The 22,420-nt window shown below is 44.1% G+C and overlaps 1 long non-coding RNA gene across 1 annotated transcript in view; it reads left to right on the top strand.

The window, feature by feature from the left end:
- The first annotated feature begins 1,786 nt into the window (after window positions 1–1,786).
- The window catches only part of LOC125929548 (uncharacterized), an 80,607-nt gene continuing 59,973 nt past the window's right edge, over window positions 1,787–22,420 (top strand). The window contains exon 1 of the long non-coding RNA XR_007459902.1: window positions 1,787–1,946. This is a non-coding gene — a long non-coding RNA (uncharacterized LOC125929548). The remainder of the gene's footprint in view (window positions 1,947–22,420) is intronic.

Genomic DNA, 22,420 nt, shown 5'->3' with positions numbered 1-22,420 from the left:
GTAAATAAATGTGGAAAACCAATAAGCTGGTGGCCCACGGACGCACACGAGGAAAAGCAGAGATTTATTTTATCTGCCTTCTCAACATTGCTTTCCCTCTGTAAAATGTTTGGTTGGATGACCTTGGGCAGCATTCTCCTGATTCACGTGGTGGTGCAGGGCCAACAGACAAGATGCCAGTCCAGCGTGTATAGTAGACTTTGGGGAAAATCAATTTTTTTTCATGTATTCATTCTGAATAGTTGAAATGTATATTTGTACAGTCTTTGAGACCTATGCAAGTGACGCCTATGATATTGTGTATCCATCAGAGATTTCTTTTTTTTTTTTAGTGTTGCTCTTGCTGTGTAATAAACGCTGTATCTAGTTTACCTAGCAAAAGCTTGAAACTGCGCTAGTATGGACCTTTGGACAGACTTAGTTTTTGCACACAACCTTGTACAGTCTTGCAACAGAGGCCAACCATGTTGGATATCTATCTGGACTCTCTCGTATTATAGAATTTTTCTTGTTCTGAAGATCCTTGACATTACAGCCGGCAGAAACAAAAACTGGTATTTCAGATCTGTTTTCTGAAATCTTTTAAGCTAAAAATCACCTGCAGGAATTGACTTTGCAGCTACTAATTTTGACACCTTTTAGGTCTGTATGAAAGTGTGTTGTGTTGAAGCAGCAAACCAATGAGTGCTGCGTTGTGGATATTTAGTTTTATCTTTAGCTAAACACCACCCTGGTGTCTTCATTTATACCATCTAATATATGACACGCCGTTGTAGTATGTCTAATTTTGTGATCTTTGTTTCCCTTTGTATTCATTTTAAGCATCTAAATAAATTGCTGTATTGTGCTTAATGTAAAAAAAAAAAGGAACTAGGATGTTTATGATCTCTCATTTCCACTTACCCAGTCTTCTTGGGATCTCAAAATGCAGATGAATCATAGAAGGGAGGGTGTGGGTTGAACTCACCATAGCAATATTTTATTTGTACACCTTCCCCCTGCCTTTGGGTTGCTTGGGAAGCTGCAGTAAGCCAACTCCTCCCCACTTCTCCTTTGGCCTTCATCCCCATGGATCAAAAGAAACTCAACTTGGAGTTGTGGAGCTAGAGGCTGGGAAGATAAGAAAAAGCAGTGATGAGGCAGAAAGAGATGCCTGAGTAGGTAATTTCCTAGGTCAGAACTTCAAATCAGAAGGTCAAGTTTCTTGGCATAATGCCAGGATGTTTTGGACCCTGGAAATAGGGTTGTAGTTCAGTGGTATCCCCCACATTCTCCATCCCCACAGTGGGAAATGGGGACAATGACTTCAATATGAAGGTCCTAAACTACAGATTCTAGAGAGCAAGATTTATGTCATATTGTCCTTACATCCCCAAGATCTCACTTAAAAACCTGATTTTTAGGCAGCACTCACTCAATGGGTGAATAAATGAGAGAAGAAAGAGGGAGAAGAAAGGGGGAAAGACAAGGGAGGGCTAATGAACAGAAGAGACTTGATATCATAGAGCAGTTATCGCTGAATTCCTGGTGAGATCCGTTACACTTTACCAAAGTCTCCATGAACTACAGAACATTTGAGTTCTTAAAGCTGACTTTGACCACACCTCCCCTGGTCATCCAGATTTGGCTTCTCCAATAAAAATCACATTTAATTTACTCTTTCCTCCTTCCTCCACCACTACCCTCCAAATGCTCACCATCTCCATCTTCATTTGAAATGACAACAAAAATAACTGCTCATAGCACACTGGTTAAAATTGTATAAACCAACTTCCATTTCTAGGAGGAGTCTCTAAACCTCTGACTACAGCCTATCGATTCTTTCTTTAGGTATTGGTCACGGAGAACTCTGTCATCCTCATTCTCATGCTTTTGCTGGGAAGAAGAACACCAAGTGGCATGGAGTTCATTCTTACCTTTGCATCTCAAAAGCTACGTGCCTTTGGGTGAGTTGCTGGAACGGTCAGTTCCTTTATTTGTAGTAGGGTGAAAAGAGCTCTCTTGGATTGTGAGGTTCCTGTTAAATGTGTAATCTGGAAACATCTGTTTAAATGATTACCTTTCTAACAAGGCTTTATCACCAAAACAGTGCAGGAGGAATTCATTTTTCAGTTTCTGCATCATGGTAAGAGAAGAGAGAATGGCCAAAATCCTCACTCCTTCTTTGGAAATATTTGTTTTCCATTTTTAAAGAGCAGGGCTGGGTTATAAGGAAGGCCTAGGAGGTCTGGACCCCTGGGTCTGATGAACTCTGCGAGAGACACCTGGCTCCAGATTTTTACACAGGGAGGTAACTTTCCAAACAAAGAGGCATACCACCTGCTGATTTCTTTATTGAGAAACCGAGAATTACATAACTCAAAATCATCAACAATCCACATGCAAAATGAGAAGGCATAGAGGGGACAAGTTTAATCAAGTTTATGGGCATTTTGAGACCAGTAACCACAAAACAAGCACAGGTGAAGAAATCGTCAGTTATAAGGCTGCTGTATGCCAAGTCAAGCCTCGGGATAAACAGGAAGGTGATACGATTGTTTGATCCAGCTCTGGCATGACTGAGCAAAAGGGCAGTGCAGTATGAAGCCCAGGGTGAAAGTACTTTGATCGTTCAACAGTTCAGTTTTTAGAAAATTATCTCAGGTCGTTAATTTAGTGGTCATATTGCCGAAGGAGTAACAGGGAACAATAACATATTGGGGACTGATGATGTAATGATATGAACTGTTGGCTTTCTTTCACTGATAGCGAAAGCAGGTGTCTAAACATAAATGTACCAAACTGAATGTGAGGAGTGTTTTCTTTTTTAAAGGATCTCATTTGGCATTGGAACGTCTTTCCTTTAGACCGGGGTTAGCAAACTTTTTCCATAAGGCCAGATCGTAAATGTTTTTGGCTTTGCAGGTCATATGGTGTCCGTCACAACTACTCAACTCTGCGATTGCAGCGTGAGCACAACCAGAAGTCCTTTGTTAAACGATGAAATTTATTACTGCCTTCTAGTGAAACTTATTTATAAAAACTGATAGTGAGCCATGTACTTGGTCTGTGGGCCATAATTTGCTGACCCTTGCTTTAGACCAATCTACGCTGTTTTGGACACCCCAGGCCCCCAAATGCTAATATTACCTGCTGACATCATATTCTTTGTGTTCAAGAAGAATTTAGTTTGGCCTTTCCGTGGAATGGATTTGTGTTGTGTATTCTGAATCTGTGACTTAGTCCAGGAAATATTCCTACCATAAAAATATCACAGTAAGATTATATCTTCCCGTCTTACATTTTTTTCCCTTGGGTGATTTTCAGGACATGGCTGTAAACCGCCTCGTTCAACTTGTATCTCTAGTTTCAATCCCATCTTTCAACAAATTCTTCAAGCACCAATAAACCTTCATTCTTCACACAGTAGAGGGGGCCCCCGTTGCTTTCAAACACACTGGATGAGCAAAGACAAATGTCTTTAAGGCCATGTCTTATCAATGCACACTACAGAGCACCTTGCTGCTCACGTGCCCTTGAATATTAGATGAACGAAAAAGTAAGCGCGTGAAGGGAGGAGAGGGGGGGAAGGCAGGGAAAATGAGAGAAGGAGAAGGAGAGTAGGAGGTGAGGGAGTTAGCAAGCATCATTGATTCAATGAATGAATGTGTTTCCCACATCAATATTTGTTTCTTTTTAGTTTTTTTAATGTTTTATTTTATTATTTTTGAGAGTGAGAAAGACAGAGTGTGAGCAGGGGAGAGGCAGAGAAAGAGAAACACAATATGTGAAGCAGGCTCCAGGTTCCGAGCGATCAGCACAGAGCCTGATGCAGGGCTCGAACCCACAAACTGGGAGATCGTGACTTGAGGCGAAGTCAGACGCTTAACTGACTGAGCCACCCAGGGGCCCCTATTTCTTTTTCTTTTCAGGCAGATTTGTACATAAGGGCTTTCAGGATACAAGTTTTGTGTGAACAACTCAACAATCAGGAAAGAACCCTTCAGTCCTTTACTCAACACATATTTAAAATTTTTTATATGTTTTATTTATTTTTGAGAGAGACAGAGCATCAGTGGGAGCGACAGAGAGGGAGACACAGAATCTGAAGCAGGCTCCAGGCTCTGAGCCATCAGCACAGAGCCCAACATGGGGCTTGAACCCACAGACCATGAGGAGATTCTGACCTGAGCCAAAGTTGGACACTCAACCAAGTGAGCCACCCAGGCTCATATTTATTAAGGAGTGTCACTGTGCCATGATTTGGGGACATGTTGATGAACATACTAGGCACAGTTCCTGCCCCCGTGACGCTTACATTCTGTTGGAGGGAGCGGACAGTAAACAATCAAGTCCATAAATGAGGTCCACAGGCTCTCTCTGCAATGATCAGCTCTCACCGTTGCCTTACCCTCAGCAATCGTTTGCTAAAAAAGTATTCCAGGTCTGTAAACCAGTCCCTCCCTTCCTCAGCTTCCCCCCTGCTAGATAGATCTGCAAACTGGTCGCAGGGTAAAGTTGGGACAATAGAGCAGTGAGAACTGGTCTGTGTTCCCTGGCGTTGTGAATAGCTCACTTGCTTCAGCATCACGCTCAGCGGGGAGAAGGCGCTTCCTTGAAGTGACTTGAACTTTCCCAGGCTAGTGGCTGGCAGGAAGCTGTAAAATGTTGGTGGCAGCTTCAGTAACTAGAGCCAGTGTGCTGTCCTTGACCACTTGAAGCTCGAGCCATCTAAATAACACCGCAAACATGGCTGGTGCCGTGGCCGTGACATCTGAGGAAAGTCTGCTTTTTCTCTTTCAAAGCCCCATGGTCCACACCTAGAGCCTCGGCTCCCGAGGGGATAAACAGAAAAGGGGATTGGCAGCCAGCTCTGAGAGAAACAATCGAGGATGTTTGCTGCTGTGGCAGCCAGACCGGCCTCTGCTTGTCCAGACAAAGCCCATCTCTGCAGCAAAGTCTCCAACGAAAAGTAACCAGGGTCGGAGGCAGGCGCGAGGATACCTAAGGAGCAGGCCTCAGTACAACACCCTCCCCACCCCCCCACCCCCCGCAACATACACACACACACACACACACACACACACACACACACACACACACCAGCAGGGACAGTGTGCTGTTCATCCTCAAGAAGCCAGGCTGGTTCCATAAACCGAGAAAGCTTTCAGGGATGTATCTGGAGCCTCATATTTTTGTGAGCTAATACCTGACCACAAAAGAGGACTGTCCAAGAGAAAGAGGCTAAGAAAGCCATATCCTCTCCAGAGAAGGCATAGCTCAGGGGAGAAATCGCGGGCTACATCACCACCTGCTAAGAATCCTATCTATGCTTTCCAGAACACTCTTAATTAAAAAAAAAATATTATTTGTTGAGTGTTTACTATATGCCGAGTGAATATGCTAAGCGGTTTGTATCTGTTACCTAATCCACCTGACCCCTCTGTAAAAGAGAGTTAGCATTAAGCCCATTTTTCAGATGAAAATACTGAGGCTTGAGGAGGCTAAGTAAACTTACTAAAGGTCACAGAAATTACAGGGGATGGGGCACCTGGGTGGCTCCGTTGGTTAAGCATCCGACTTCGGCTCAGGTCATGATCTCATGGTTCGTGAGTTCCAGCCCCCCATTGGGCTCTGTGCTGATAGCTCAGAGCCTGGAACCTGCTTGGAATTCTGTGTGTCCCTCTCTCTCTCTCTCTGTGCCCCTCCCCTGCTTGTGCGCGCGCTCTCTCTCTCTCTCTCTCTATATATATATATATATATATATATGTATATATATATATCTCAAAAGTAAATAAACATTAAAAAAAATTAAAAGAAAAAAGAAATCACAGGGGATAACTGGTATTAAACCAGGACGTCTGATGTCATCCCATGATGCTGCCTTTTATTTCTATCGTTTCATTTATTCCTCACCGCACCCCTCTAAGGTAAACAGATTGCAAATTATTTTCCTGATTTTGTAGCCAAGAAATGTGCTAATACATAGCCACCAGCCATGTGTGGCTACTTGAATTTAAATTAATTCGAATTAAATAAAATTTAAAATCGTTTCCTTAGTCGCACTGGCTAACTTTCAAGGGCTCACAAGCCACCTGTGACAGCACAAATTATGAATATTTCATCTCTGCAGAATGTTCTGACCAACAGCCGTGGCCCAGAACTCTGAGGCTCAGTTCAAGTTTCTGAGCACCATAGAAAGTATAGTGATGAAAAAGGCTTTGTTGGGAAGGTTACAAATCTTGGAGGCTGTGATGGATTAAACAACTTGCTGTTGGTACAGACAGGGGCCAGAATGCTGCTCACCTCTGTCTCCTCCGCCACGTTGACATTCTGGTCTCTTAACAGAAAGGAGAACACGATGGGGCGCCTGGGTGGCTCAGTCGGTTAAGCAGCCAACTTCGGCTCGGGTCATGATCTCGCGGTCCGTGAGTTCGAGCCCCGCGTCCGGCTCTGTGCTGACAGCTTGGAGCCTGGAGCCTGTTTCAGATTCTGTGTCTCCCTCTCTCTGATCCTCCCCCGTTCATGCTCTGTCTCTCTCTATCTCAAAAATAAATAAACGTTAAAATAAATAAATAAGCATTAAAAAAAATCTTTAAAAAAAAAAAAAAAAGAAAGAAAGGAGAACACGATGACTCCTAGTGTCCCAGGACTGGGTCTTTCTAGGTGTGTTTGTACTGGGCTTGCGATAAACCCGGGTGTTCTTTGAGAAAGGGTGTGTGAAAGATGGAAGTGAAAAGGAGGAGAGAGTTTGTGTTGGGAGAGGCCCCTCAGGATGGACGTGTACCCACCTGTCGGGAGCAGTGCTCTTGCATATCCAGCAAGCCCAAGAAGATAGAAACCCAGCTTTTCTTGCATGGATCCTTGTCTTTTCGGGGGGGGGGGGGACACATACTCTTGAAAAATAAATCACAAGCGCTCAACCCTCCCCAAGAACACATTTACAGAACTAAGGCCACCCAAGGCAATGGTAGTTCAGAGAGAGCATTTAAGAGCATCGACCCTAGTTCAAGGTCCAGCTGCACTTCTCCTAGCAGTGCGACATTAGGCAAGAGCTCAACTTCTTCACGCTGCAAGTTCTCCATAAAATGAACAGGATAATCGTCCGAGGATCTTAGATTTCTTGTGAGAATTAAGTACAGCATTGGCGACAATTGTGCAGCATCCACATAGGCCAAGGGCGTAGGAAGCGGTCTGTGAACGGTAGCTTTTGGTCGCGGAAAGCTTTTTCACCCACGTGCGGCAACAGATTTGATTTTTCCAGACCACTCAGTGTTAAATTGGTTTTATTTTTCTTCCTATTTGATACAGACCACTGTGATACCAAGTCTGATGCAAATACAGTGAATTGCATTCACTGGGTTGTTTTATTCTTATAGTTTATTTATGTAGTTGTATGATAAAATTTTGGCCGGAGAGAGGATAAGAAAGAGCATAGCGAATCATGGTAAATTGACCAGTTTAGGGAGGCTTGGCCAGGAAAGCAAATTCGTTTGCTCAACAACCATTTTTTGAGCCCTCTTCCACATGCCAGGCAAACACGAGTAAGACATAATCCCAGCCTAGAAAAGTTTGAGGTGTAAGAAGAGAAAAGGCAAGAGCATTGATACACAAGTAATCCAAGTGCCACCAAAGAGATACAAAAGTCCTGTGAGGACCTCAAGTCATATTTACTATTTAGATACAAAAAGTTTTCGGGAAAGCGGTAAGTGTCAAACGGGGCTATGACAGAGATCTGAAAGCCTGACCCGAAAGAGAGAGCTTTGCAAGAGGCAGAAACAGTAGGAACAGAGGTCTGGTCAGTTGTTGCAGGTGGAATAAGGCTGGGATGATGAAGGGAAGGAGGTGAGCTGGTAGGTTAGGGAAAGAATGGGGAGATTGGAACACAAAGCTTCAGGAGCGTGGACTACGTTTGAAAAGACGGCAGTAGATGGTATTTTACGAAGATTAACTTATATCAGTGTAAAGGAGGGAGAAACCATGGGCAAGGGGATTACGTAAAGAAGCTTTTGCAGTTTTACCGCCAAGGAGTGGTTGGAGCAGTGGAAAATGAGACTGAAGTGGAAACCACCTGAAAACAGTTATCAATAGACCTTGATGCCATATGTGTAAGAGACACTGGTGGCTCTGCCATTGGATCAGTGGGAGAACAGTGGCACCGTTAATAGGACGGGGAGATCACAAGTGGAGGCCCTTCTGAGGGTGAAAGGCTCTGAGTTCAGACTGGCCGTGGGTCTGATCCACTTCCTGCCCCTACTGTCTGCTCTGCCACCCAAGCCTGGATGCCATCACTGATGTCTTCCGCTTTCTGCCATTCTTTAAGTTACTGTATTGGTCAGCTATTGCTGCGTGATGAATCACCCCAAAATTTAAGCAGCATTAAAAAAAGCACAACCGTCTATTATCTCACACAGTTTCTGAGGGCCGGGCATGCAGTTGTGACTTAGCAGAGTGATTCTGTCTCAGGATCTTTCACGACGCAGAAGTCAAGCTGTCAGCCAGGGGTGCAGGCATCCCAAGATTCAACTGGAACTGGGGGATCCACTCCCCAGCTCACTCGTGTTGTCGGCAGGCCTCAGTTCCTCACCATGGGAGCCTCTCCATAGGGCAGCTCACACATGGCCGCTGGTCCTTCTGACAGCAAGTAACCCAAGAGAAAGGACCCAAGGTGTAGGGCATAGTCTTTTGTAACCTAATCTCAAGAGTGACCTATCACCATTTCTACCGTATGCCATTGGTCACAGTGCCCCCCTTCTGGCCCGGGGTGAGAGGAATCTACACAAGAGCATGAATGTCCGGGCAGGCATCACCAGGGGCCATCTCCAAGACTGCCACAACAGCAGCAAAGCCCAGCCAGTCAGCCTCCATTTTTCTCAAACCAGTCCCCTCTTCTCCATCTCCCTCCCCCTGCTCCAGTGCAGTGTGTTTATCTCCTACTCATTCCATAGTCTAATAGGGCACGCTGTCTTCAGCTTTTCTGCCCACAGCCCCATCCTTCTTAACACTCACTGCAAGAGTGATGTCTCAAAACAAGATCTGCCTATCCCCCATATACACATACCCCCTGCACCCCCTGCTTGGAACCCCTTGCTCAGATGATGTAGATCAAGTTCCTTAGCATGGGTACGAGTCTCTGCCCTAGTCTCTGGCCCTTCCTCCTCTCTCCCAACCTTCGCAGGACAGCACTGTGATACAGAGCACAGCCTCTAGGCTTTGACCGTGTGGTTCATCCCCCAGCTCCACCACTCAGTGTACGACCTGGCCCATTATATAAATTCTCTGCTGGGCATTGGTCACATTCACTGTGTGCATATATTAACCTTTAAATCCCCACGTTGGCCTAAAGGTAGATGATCATTGCTATCACCATTGTACAAATGAGGAAACTAAGGCTTATAGAGTAGGAACTGTAAAGATATATGCAATTATAAGTATTCCTGGTTCAGGACTAAGTTCAGACGCTATCTCCACCACCCAAACTCACCCTTCTAAGCACAGCTTCCTTCCTCCATGCTTGCCATCACACCCTGGGGATACTTCTGACTTGGTAGTTACCATCTTGTTGTGAAATGACCTCTTTTTGTGTCCGCCTTTTACAACTCCGTTCTTTGAGGGCAGGGACCAAGCCTCAGTGATCCGTGCCGGTTCACCGCCCAATGGAGTCTTAGTCAGTGTGTCCCAGGAGAGCTTACCTAAGTTAGCAGGGCCTGCCAACTATCTAGGGGAAGCCCGAGGCATTGTCCAGTAAGGGAGAATATGGAAGCAGAAGATAGGACCTTAGACAGAAAGACAAAGAAAAGATAATGAAGAGAACAGCTTTATTTTTAGAGGAAATTTAGCATTTTCCTTAATGGAACTAAAACAATGACTCTACACCACAAGTCCAGAAAACTTACTCGAAATAGCTCTGCATAGCCCCGTCTAGTAGGTGGAATCAGATCAAGACGCAGCCGTAAGTGTGATTCATGCCCTGCTCTGTTCTCATTCCCTGAACACGCCTATTTCCATCTTCTCAGGAGCCACGAGTCTGTCCCATTGTTGCATACAGGCAGGCTGGTCCGTGGAACCAGGAAAATAGTCACATTTAATCACAAAGGAAGCTAATGTATCAATAAACCTTGATATCACCTGTGTGATATAATTTATATCACTGGTGGCTCTGCCATTGGATCAATGGGAGAACAGTGGCACCGTTAATAGGATGGGGAGATCACGAGTGGAGGCCCTTCTGAGGGTGAAAGGCTCTGAGTTCAGATTGGCCCTGGGTCTGATCCGCTTCCTGCCCCTACTCTCTGCTCTGCCACCCAATTTTAAATAAGCTAATGGAGGCATTTTATGAAAGGAATAACATTTCATTACGATATTTTTGAAGGGTTGCCTTTATGAGAAAAAGTATCAAAACAGCCTTCAGACCGTTGTGGACTTTACAGAAATTTCTTCGGGTTCTTTGCGAAGGGTGGTTTGTGACCAAAAAGTTCTATTCAAACCATAATCAAGAATAATAGGGGAATTGTCATAATTTATCTCCCGTGATCTAATCTCTGACCAGGCTTGCATCTCAGACACACCTTGTAGTTTGTTGTGTGTTGAATCTGTGTGAAAAAAAGAAATTAATCCCCCAAATTAGTCCCGCCAGGTGTTTCAGAAAAAAAAAAAAAAAAAAGTTTCCATATGACGGCAGCTCCTGTCAATATCCTGCTAAAGAATGAGACTAATTTTTTTTTTTAAGTTTATACAGTCCTGACTTTGTCTAGGGACTCCTTCAGTTTTCCTGTCTCCAGTAATATCGCTTTAAACATTTGCTTTCTCCAAATCGCTTATGCGTTCTGTATAACTCCACTTGTGAGGCATCTTGGCATGTTACTGTGGAAATATTAAATCATTCCATATGTGCCTGTGTTTGCCTCTCCAGGTATATTTTAGAATTTACTTGAGAACTGTGACTGTATCTTCTTGTCCTCCTCCTCCTCCTCCTTTCTTCCTCATCTACTCTTGCCTGGGAACACCTCAGTAGTGTTCACTGAGCAAGTACTCAGTCATCCTCGACTGGTTGATTTCCTCATAGAAAAAAATAGAAGCTACCATTTATTGACTAGCATGTGCCCTATATGAATGAGGTGCTTTACCTATGTTCTTTCTTTAGTCCTTACAACAGCCCCGGGAGTATCGTCTCTGCTTTCCAGCTCTGGAAACTGAGGCATAGCAAGAGAAGGCAACTTGCCCAAAGTCACAGCTGGTGGATGAGTGGCATAGCTGGGAGTTAGACCTGGGTTGCCTGATCCCAGAGCCTGGGACGTCCTATGATCCCACTCATTTTCCGTCCTTTTAACTAGCAACTTCTCAGGAGTCATTGCTCTGCAGATCTTTTTTTTTTCTTTTTTAAGTTTATTTATTTTGAGAGAGAGAGAGGCAGACAGAGGTGGAGAGAGAGAGAATCTCAATCAGGCTCTGTGCTGTCAGCCCAGAGCCCAATGTAGGGGTCGATCTCACAAAACGTGAGATCGTGACCTGAGCCGAAACCGAGTGAGACACTTAACCTACTGAGCCACCAAGCTACCCTGCTTTGCAAATTTTGAAAGGAAAGCATGTCCTTGGGCTAGTAAAACAGACATCTCTGATAAGAGACACTGGATAGGAGGCTTGTTGTAAAGTCTTCATTTCTAGAAGGCTCTTGTTTCCATATGCCTCTTGTTGTACCCAGGCTCATTGGCCTATGCAGCCATGGTTAACTCGTTCACCATCCTCTACCTTCTTGCTACTGTAAGTGGGGTTCTTGGACCAGAAGAATCAGCATCACCTGGGGTATTAGAAAAGCAGACTTGTAGGTCACCTCAACTTACTGAGTCAGAATCTACATTTGAACAATATCGCTACATGATTTGTGTGCGCATTACAGTTTGAGAAGAACTGTGCTACTTATCAGTTGTCACGGGACATGGGACTTCTCTCTCCTGTGACTATTGGTAAAGAAGTCAAGACGGGTCAGCAAATTCATTCCAGTGAAGAGAGCGACATCACCACATCAGTCCAGGGGGTAGTGCTGATTCTCTCCCATGAACACATAATCCTTAGCACCAGCTGTTCCAGTCTCCTGTATCAAGATCAATATTTCAAGTTAGTTGAAAATTCTCTGGATATAGAGTCATGTGTTGGGATTAAAATATAAAAGTTTGTCGAAGGAGAATTTGAAAATTCACCGTGCTTTCTACAATATGTCCCTGATGCCCATCTTCATAGTATCCAAAGTTCAGCTGCTAAATCCATGTGACATTTTAATCTAGCCCAACGTCAAAACATCGTAACTTTGTTCAAGAAGAGGTGAGTTTAGGATTACAGCCCCTTTTTAAGATCGACGTTAAGAAATGTTTATGCTACCAGTCTCTAGCATGGGCCAAATCATGTTGTTGCTGTGGGCATAGCATAGAATAGCCTCCTTATTTTTCTCTCTAACCTGCTTAGAGCCCTATACAACCCCGAGTAAGCATTGCCCTTGCACTGGTTTGAATTCAGTGGTATTTTATAACATAGGACTGGTGATTATTTGGCAAGGGCTTGCCGTGTTTTGCTTTACCATTTAGACCCTGCTTCTTTTCAAAGAATACATTTAAATTCATTCTCTTTCTCCACGCTCATCTTTAAGTATTTATCACATGATGTGGCCAGTACAAAACAAATCAGACATGAATAATTGCCCCCGAGGAGAGTACATTCTGGGGTAATGGGCCCCCACGGCTGCTGCAGGCAAGGGGTATAGGCAGAGTGGAGATCTTGCAAAGAACCTGGATACAGAAACTCTGGGGCTGGGGGGGGGGGGGGTCACTGATCAAATGACACATCTCAGGCACCCAGCGCTGGGTGGTTGTTCAAGGAGCACGTGTCCTCCCCCCACCTGGCATGCAGGTGACACCGGCAGGCCACTTCCCCTCTCTGGGTTTGGTTGGGGTACTTCATCTGTAAATACTGGCACATTGCAGTTCCAAAAAGTTAATCCCTTCTTTCAACAGGTTGAGGTCTGTGTGCCAGTGTGGGAGATGTTGGGATCTCAGCAGTGAAGACAGTCTGTGTTCCCCGAGACAGTTCTTTCTGGCAGAGGAGCCAATAAATGAGCACATAAATAAAATGAAATAAAGATTGTCAAAGGAGAGTATATTTTGGAGAAAATTATACATAGGAAAAAAATTGGGAAAAGTCTAAACTCCTCTGTCCAAGGTGTCCAAAAGGTAATGTTCTGGGGAAGTGAGAGTATGGCCGTGGTCTGGGAAGGTCTTACAGCAGAGGAAAGACTTGAAGACGTGAGCAAAGAGTGGAGAGACTATTCCAGAAGGAAAACAACCTGAGCAAAGGGGAATGGGCTAATAAGCCTGGAACCTTGTTCACGGCACTTTTGCCGGGAGCTGGCGTATATGAACTAATACATCTGGGGCGCCTGTGTGTTTCTCCCACTAAAACACCATATTAAAAGGTGCATTTAGTTAACACATTTTCTACAGCTTCAGTAATAATCTATAATTACATAATTACATATAATTGGATAGTGTCTGTTGTATATAATTATGTAATTAATATATTAATATCATATTATGGTTCATAATTAAGTTATAGTGTGTAATTAATATTTTAGTAATACAATTAATATTAATAATGCCTTAGCTAATATTAATATGTAATTATATGATATGGTTAGATATGATGATACCATTATATGGTATGGTTTTATGTAGAATAATATATAATTAGCACCTTTAAGCCTCTTCATATCTATGACTAAGTATTTTATATTTAATACTCAGCAACCTCAAGGTGGTATTTGATCTCCATTTTATTGATAAGGAAACAGTTTAGGAACTTGACCAAAGTCACATAGTAGGTGGTGATGTTGTACATGAACACAAAGTTGGAAACACAACCCACATTCTTAACACTATGCCAAACTATCCAGATACTCTACATACTGTAGAACCTTGGCTATTGTATACTCAGGTACAAAACAACATAGGATATTAGAACAAGAAAAATAATCCCTTTATGCATAAATTTCCCTTCTGTAGGGGAAGAGAAGGTATGATATATAGATCTGAAACTATTGAAGCAAGATCATATAGCAATCGCCTCTTCCTCAAATCCTAGAAGTACATAAAAAGGCTTGGGGTGTGGTTATTTGGGTGAGACTTCTTAAAATTGATAATTTTGTGGGATCTCCTATGCTAGGCCAAAGTGCCAATTCGATTGTTTATCGGGCCACGTGGCTCTGTGGTGTGCAAGCATCCCTTCCCAAGATGGCTTAAAAATGCCAAGTCCCCAGCTGAGAAGGACTTGGGTCATCTGGGAAATTGCACACATTTGAGTTATTGATAAGATTTCTAGAGTGTGTGTTTGAGTATCTTTTACTCGGTCTTTTTTGAGTTCATGGGAGGCATTTAATCAGATCGAAAATGATTAAAAGAATGGATCTAGTTCCACCTACATACCTGGGTTTGAGACATGACCCTGCCGCAGTGGCCATACGTCTGTGTTGTTGACTTAAATGCCCAGCCATTGCGCTTACATTGTGGCCCCAGGCAAGCAGAGTCCACATCACCCAGGAACTCAGTGGGATGCAGAAACTCAGGCCCCACTCTGAAGGCTGAATGGAAAGCTCTAGGGACAGGGACCAGGAATCCGTGTTTTAACGAGCTTTCCAGATCTGGGAGCCCTGTGCCCGACCTTAGCTTCCTCATCGATAAAAAGGAGATAACACAGGAATACTATTCTTTTCACAGTATCTTGCGAAGGTTAAGTAAGATGATGTAGGTAAGGACATTGCTTAACACAATGTCTAAAGTAAGAGTATTTGAGGGCTGGCTCAGTCGGGGGAACGTGGGGGGACTCTCGATATTGGGGTTGAGAGTTCAAGCCCCATGTTGGATGCAGAGATTACTTAAAAATAAAATATTTTTTTAAAAAATAAGATAAAATAAAGTAAGAGTATTTGATAACCAGGGCATCTGGGTGATTCAGTCATTTAAGCATCCAACTGTGGCTCAAGTCATGATCACATGGTTGGTGAGTTTGAGCCCCGTATGTGGCCATCTGCTGCCAGCTCAGCGCCCACTTCAGATCCTCTGCCCCCTTCTCTGTTTGCCCCTCCCTGGCTTGCTGTCTCTCTCTCTCAGAATTAAAAATAAACTTTAAAAAAAGAGTATTTGATAATTACTATCTTTTTTTTTAATGTTTTAATTTATTTTTGCGACAGAGAGAGACAGAGCATGAGCAGGGGAGGGGCAGAGAGAGAGGGAGACACAGAATCGGAAGCAGGCTCCAGGCTCTGAGCTGTCAGCACAGAGCAGGATGCGGGGCTCGAACCCACAGACTGTGAGATCATGACCTGAGCTGAAGTCAGACGCTCAACCGACTGAGCCACCCAGGCGCCCCAGATAATTACTATCGTTAATAACTTTTTTTTTTTTTTTTTTACTTATTTTTGGTTTAGAAAAGTGAGAAACCAGGACCCGAAGCAGACGACTCTGTCTGCCTCAGGCTTCAGCAGAAATTGATTCTTACAGTTAGATGTCTGACATTTGCCTTATGTCACTAAGAAAACCTGAATTGTATAAACAGGTTTCTGTTGTGGTCTTCCTTTGGCTCCTGTTTGAAAACGAAGGAGGCCTGTGGCTGAGTGTTTTACGGCCAGTCCAGAGGCTCCATAGAACAGCTCTGATGGATGTGTGTGTCAGATTGCAAAACAATCTTGACTGGAGCACTTCAACCAGAAGATTTAGAAAACCACCTCCAGGTGTCACATTTGGGAATACAAACACTAATGAAGTGACGTGCTTCTTCCCAGGGAGATATGACACCATCACGGCGAGCTGTGACATGCCCATATATATCAGGGGCTGAATAAAGTCCTGGTAAGGCCTGGCTTGACCCACAGTGGCCTGTTCCAAACCACCTGAATCCATTCTAACTTCTCAGCAACTTCTGTTTAGTATTCATTTATAGGAGTTTGGGCATCTGTCTTGCTTACAGCTTCCTTGCTTCTCACTTGCTCTTTCCCTCTCAGACAAAGGTCAGCGCACTTGTTTGTAAAAGGCCAGAGGGTAAATGTTTCAGGCTTTGTGGGCCATAGGGTCTCTGTCGCAACTACTCGAGTCCACGATTGTAACTCAAAGGCAGCCGTAGACAAGGCGTAACCAGCTAAAAGTGGCTGTATCCCAATAAAACTTTATTTACAACAACAGATTGTGGGCCAGATTTGTTCCACGAGCTCTAGTTTGCTGACCTCTGACTCAGAATCTCAAAACATCTCATAGAAAGAACCCAGATGACCAGGCAGAAGAATAATTCTGTGTCCACAGGTAAAGTTATGGCTTAGGAGTTCCTGGCCTCAACTGAGCCAGGCCTTGGGTAATGAAAGATAACATGAATGTTCCTCCAGACCAACTGAACCAAAACCCACTCTGAAACTGTTTTGCTCCCACCTGGTGGGAAAACACCTTTTCTCACTTTAACAACTTTTATTGAAGGTGTTGTCTCACAGTTTGGGACCAACTACATCACATTCCAAATCTAAAACAAGGAAGTCTTCCTGTAAGTGATGAGACAGAAGGGCTCAGACACCAATGAAGTAGGAGGCCAAGGCCCAGCCTTAAATCATAAGAGTAGAGAGTGAATGCCAGCATCTTCCTTTTCTAGAATAGTTCAGGTTATGTAACTCCTGGTGCTTATAGACAGCTGAACTGGCCCCTCTGCAAAGAGATAACCCAGAGGGTATGAATGTCATAAATTATTCTTTATCCTTGCCCTAGGAATGCTAAAGTAATAATATGAATCCCTTATGAGACTACAGCAGAAGAACCCGGTTGACAAGCATTTGTGACCTGGGCTGTTCTTCCATTTGAAGAGTTTTTGCAGTGCCAGGTGTGGTTTGAGACTCAGCCTCGTATGACTTATTCATTCCAAAGTTGGAATTTGCTTCGTGCCAAGGGAGCCATTTGTAACAAATGTCATTGCTTGCTTGTCCAACAGCCGTTCCGATGCCTGCTTTTTTTTTTCCCTCGAAGAAGAGGTGCTAATTTTGTTGGGGTTCCACATGTCACAAAGATAAATCTTCGTTGGTTTCGTTCAGGGATGATCGTCCCATTAACCATAGCCGTGAGTTTATGGAGATGCATGTGATCCAGTGCTAACAAGTGAAAAATCAAGAAAAATCTGTGGGGAGGCTTCAGGAAAAGCTATCTTCTCCCTTAAAAAGAGGCATAGGCGAACATGTGTCCTTCTCTTGGCATTGTGCATGTAGAGCATGGAACTGTGGGTCCATCTTTAACGCTGGGGGATGCTAAGCTGCGGATAATAAAGCAGCATAAACCCTGCCCCTGCCTTGACTTCCTGTTTTTGAGGATGTAAGTGTTCCTTATTATGGAAACTGACTTGAATTTTCTGTCTCTTGCAATCAAAACAGTCCCGAATGATACCCATTGCTGTTTGGTCTTCCCCAGGCCAGTTCAGGTCTCTTTGCTCCCACCAGCTCTCAAGCTCTCTGCTTTCACTATCCCCACCTCATCTTAGCGCCCAATAGCGACTTAGTAATTGTGCTTTGTTTTATTTTCTTTTCATAACTGATAATCCTTGAGGTTGCGATCTTACCTGTTAGAATTTCACCAGGGAGCCACTGGCCGGTAAAGTAGTTCTAAAACCAGCTCCTCGCAGACTGAAGTGATCCCAGCCTGTGGCTTTGTTATTGGAAGTGTTGGTAGTGATAACGCTGTGTTTATTTTTCATTTATTCGGTGCAGTTGTCCTCCCCTAACAAAGACTGTAGGCTAGTGGATACAACCACATAAGGAATTATTTACTGTGTGATGATGGACCAGAGAGGGAACTGGGGGCTCTGGAGGTCCAGAGGGAGGGTCTGTCATTGGCTTACCCGACAGACACTACCTTCACATTTCTTCCAGGCTTGCAGAGCCTCCTCCCCTGTAAATGTCAGACACTCACTCTCCAGCCTCCGTTGTGGCTAGGACATGTACATAGGAGCCCCTTCTGGCCAGCGAGACATAAAGGAAAGCCTTCAAAAGATATCTAAGAAGGATTTTCCTCGAAGAGTAAGATCATCCCACAGAAATGTTTTCTTCCCTTTCTGCTCTTGGTTGTTTCGTGGGAGGGCATGATTCAGAGCTACAGCAGCCATCTTGTGACCATGAGGTAAAAGCCAAGAGAATTGCAGCAAACAAATCTAAGTGTAGACATTATCATATCATAGAATCAGCCCTATATCTGTGTATCTCCAGATTTCTTATGTGACGTTACAACTGTATTTTAGTACATGTTACTTATAGCCAGCAGCATGATAAATGGTAGCAAGGGTATCTAACCTGGACTGGAGAATCTAAGAAGGATTCCTGGAGGAAGTGACTCATAAACTAAAGCATGAAAGATATGTACACATGATGTAATAGGAGGAGAGGTTATAAAGAAGGGTCCAGAGATGTGGAGGAGAGAATACGGCAAGTTTAAAAATGCAAAAGCAGTGGCTATGGCTGCAGCATAAAATATTATTTATGAAGTGGCAAGAGATAAGGCCAAATAAGTAAAGGAGGGAGGACAAATCATACATAACCTTTAAGACATGTTAATAAATTTTGCCTTTTTTCCTAGGGATATTACAAACCCTTCTGAAATCTTTCTCATTATCAAGGTCAAAATTAATCACTTCTTTTACACACTCTGATCACATTGCTGATAATTTAAGGGTTGTAGTTTGTTATTCAAGTATTTGTTTCCTCCAGTTTAATTCAATAATGATCATCCCATTATCCATACCAGTGACTGGTTTATGGATGAGCATGGAACCCAGTTCTGCCTAATGGAAAATAAAGAAAAATCTGCTAGAAAGCATCTGGAAAAGCTATCTTCTCCCTTCAAAAGAAGCATCAGGGAAAATGTGTCTCCTGGAGGGCAGAAACTATGTCTTATCTCATTTATATCAACCCCCGCCAACAAAACCTAATCAAGGTTTGTTGATTCAAATTGCCTATCTCATTAGAAGTTACAGAACCTAGACCTATTTTTTTTAATGTTTATTCATTTTTGAGAGAGAGAGAGAGAGAGAGAGAGAGAGAGCGCCAGAGTGCAAGTAGGGGAGGGGCAGAGAGAAAGGGAGACACAGAATCCAAAGCAGGCTCCAGGCTCCAGCTGTCAGCACAGAGCCTGATGTGAAGCTCGAACTCACAAACCGTGAGATCATGACCTGAGCCAAAGTCGGACGCTTAACCGGCTGAACCACCCAGGCGCCCAGAACCTGGACCTATTTTAAAGTAGTTTGTCTTCTTTGATCCTTTCACTAGCCCCACAAAGTGTAGAGAGAGTCCAAGCTTCTCACAGCTGGTTAGGGCGGAGCCATAGGGCTAGAACCATGTTGTATCTCTGTTCATCCAAAAATATTTGTCACTGTATCATACCGTTTTATCCCATAGCAAGTGCTTCCATGGCTATGAGCTTGTACATTTATTCACTTGCAGTGAGGTCCCAGTTTGATGAAATTAAAAAACAAAATTTTCCATGTAGTCATTGCCAAAAGCTTTGTAGTGGTGAAGACATCCAGTCACACTTTCTTTTCTGGAGAAGAGCTCAGAGTAGCCCTTTGGAGTTAACAGACACAGGGCAACAAAGCCTCTATGCTGTGGTTTGAGAAAGGCTAGCAACCCCCCCATGTCTCCTGGTCTGCACATCTCACAGAATACTTCAGGCTAGATGATGCATTTGTGTAGAAACTGTATTAGTCAGCGTAACTAATTACCTACCATAACAGATGAACCTGAACGTCTCAATGGCTCAACTCAGTGTTTTATTTCTCTCTCAATATAGAAATTGACTTTTAGGGGGACCACATTAAAAACCCAGGCTTGTGTGTCCTTCTTGCGGGTCTCTCTTGTGGTTCCATCCTCCCCAGCCTCTTCTGAGTCCAGTAGACAAACAGAGGGAGAGAGAGAGAAGACTTTTCCATGGACCTCACTTCTGCCCACATTACACTGGGCAGGACTCAGTCATGTGGCCGTACTTACCTGCAGATGAGGGTGAAAAATGTAGTCCACCTGTATGACCAGAAAGATAACCAAATGATTTTGAAAGACAAATTGACATCTCTGACTTAGGGACCAAGGGGAATCTTGAGAAGAAAGTGTTGATAGCCCTCCATCTTCTGAACCTTCTCAGGCTCAACCTTATGTAGTACTTCCGATGAAACAGGATAGTGCAGAGAACGATGGCGTACCTAGAAGGGAATTCACCATAAGAGATATGATAGACTTGCCTGTTGCTTTACCTTAAAGCCAAGGTCATGTTTTTTACGAATGAAAATTTGTTCCACATATGATAAGTGGGTGAAATTAGAAATCCCTCCTTATCCAAATGGGTATTTATATATTAGAAGAGCTATGTACTAAAGAATTGCATATATTTTCAGGGCGCCTGGGTGGCTCAGTCGGTTAAGCGTCTGACTTCAGCTCAGGTCACGATTTCACGGTCCGTGAGTTCGAGCCCCGCATCAGGCTCTGGGCTGATGGCTCAGAGCCTGTAGCCTGCTTCTGCTTCTGCTTCTGTGTTTCCCTCTCTCTCTGCCCCTCCCCCGTTCGTGCTCTGTCTCTCTCTGTCTCAAAAATAAATCAATGTTAAAAATAAAAAAATAAAAAAAAAGAATTGCATGTATTTTTGAAAGCCTATACCCCAATATAATACCATTTAATATAAAATAATAATCTATTATTAAAAAAACTCATTTATTGAGTACCTATTGTATGCTCAGCGCATTCTAAGTGGTGGGGTACAGGTGTCCCTGCCTTCACGCCCTCCATAACAAATAAATATGATTTCAAGTAATCTTAAGCACAACGAATAAAATGGAGCTTGGTTGCAACATTAACGGATAAAAAGTGACTAGGAGAGAAGGGTCTAGCACTGTTTTAGGTTGGATAGGGCAGGAAATAGCAAATGTCACCAAGAGAGAGAAAGGCTTCATTTCTCCATTTCTAAGACCCAACAAGATTGATGCTATGCCAAAAAGTACTGATAACCAAACACTTTTCTGCATTGGCCCAAGACTACTGCAAGTTTCTGGACCTCTTGCTTTCAAGAGCCACACTACGCAACCATGGTGACAAAAACAGCCCAAAATGAGCTTCCTGCACAGGCTCATGATATTTTCCAGGGTTTTCTCTGTAGAGGACGGTAATCAAGAATGACCCCTTTTGCCAGTGACTACCCCTGGGATTCTCATACTTACCCCAGGAGGTACATCTCCTTAAAAACACACTAAGGAGGGAGGCACCTGGGTGGCTGTGTCAGTTAAGCATCCGACTCTAAATTCCAGCTGAGGTTATGATCTCACAGTTCACAGGTTCGAGCCCTCCATCAGGCTCTGCACTGACAACATGGAGCCTGCTTGGCTCCCTCCCTCTCTCTGCCCCTCCCCCGCCCACTCTCTCAAAATAAATAAACATTTTTAAAAAAGGATTACAGTGATGAAACTCAGGCCTCAGAGTTACGCAGTTTGAGTAGGAAGAAGAAGTGGGCTCACAGGTAAAGAAAGGCGTATCAGTTCCACCTTCATTTCACAATCATTTCATCAGCGCTTTCTATGGGTCAGCTACTGTGTTAAAACCTGGAGATAAAGCGGGGCCTGGGTGGCTCCGTCGGTTAAGCCTCCAACTTTGGCTCCGGTCATGATCTCGCGGTCCGTGGGTTCGAGCCCTGCATCGGGCTCTGTGCTGACAGCTCAGAGCCTGGAGCCTGCTCTGGATTCTGTGGCTCCCTCTCACTTCCCCGCCCACGCTCTGTCCCTCTCAAAAATAAATAAACGTTGAAAAGAGAGAGAGGGAGACCTGGAGATAAAGTAACAGGTGCGGTGCACCCCTGACTTGCTAGCTGTTAGCCTCCAGGGAAACAGAGTGCTCGACAGAAAACTCAAAGCTGTCCATGCACGAGGGTTCATGCTCTCCCGATTCCGTAAACTGGGGTGCGGTTGTGGAGGCTCTTGGGCCGCTCCACGCGTCTCTTCACGAAGACGTGAGTCCATTCTTCCACCGTGAGGCACTCCTCCCTGAAGGGGCACTGACTTCCTGTTCCTGTTAATGATTCTGCAGGTGCTCCCCCAACGAGGGAATTCGGCCTCGTTCCGCTTCACGACCAGGCAGCTGTGGGGGTCCCACAGGGCGGTGTTCTTACCTTATCCCGGGATCCAGCCCCCACATGTGTGTTCTCATTCTGACCCTCCCAGGTCACCCCGTGGCTGCCAGAAACCACGCGTCCCCGTTGTGCGTCGTTCCCCCAGAGTCGACCTTGTACATGACACAGGTGCTGTCGGGGGCCACGTCTGAACTCCGTGCCAAAACAACTAGCCCAGAAGGAACCTTCGGTCAATCTGGTTTGTCAGAAAGCCAAAAAATAAGACATGTGTTCGATTGAAT

Source organism: Panthera uncia, chromosome A2, assembly GCF_023721935.1.
Source record: "Panthera uncia isolate 11264 chromosome A2, Puncia_PCG_1.0, whole genome shotgun sequence".
Taxonomy (NCBI): domain Eukaryota; kingdom Metazoa; phylum Chordata; class Mammalia; order Carnivora; family Felidae; genus Panthera; species Panthera uncia.
Note: the sequence above shows the minus strand (reverse complement) of the source record. Positions and strands in the feature narration are given on the sequence as shown.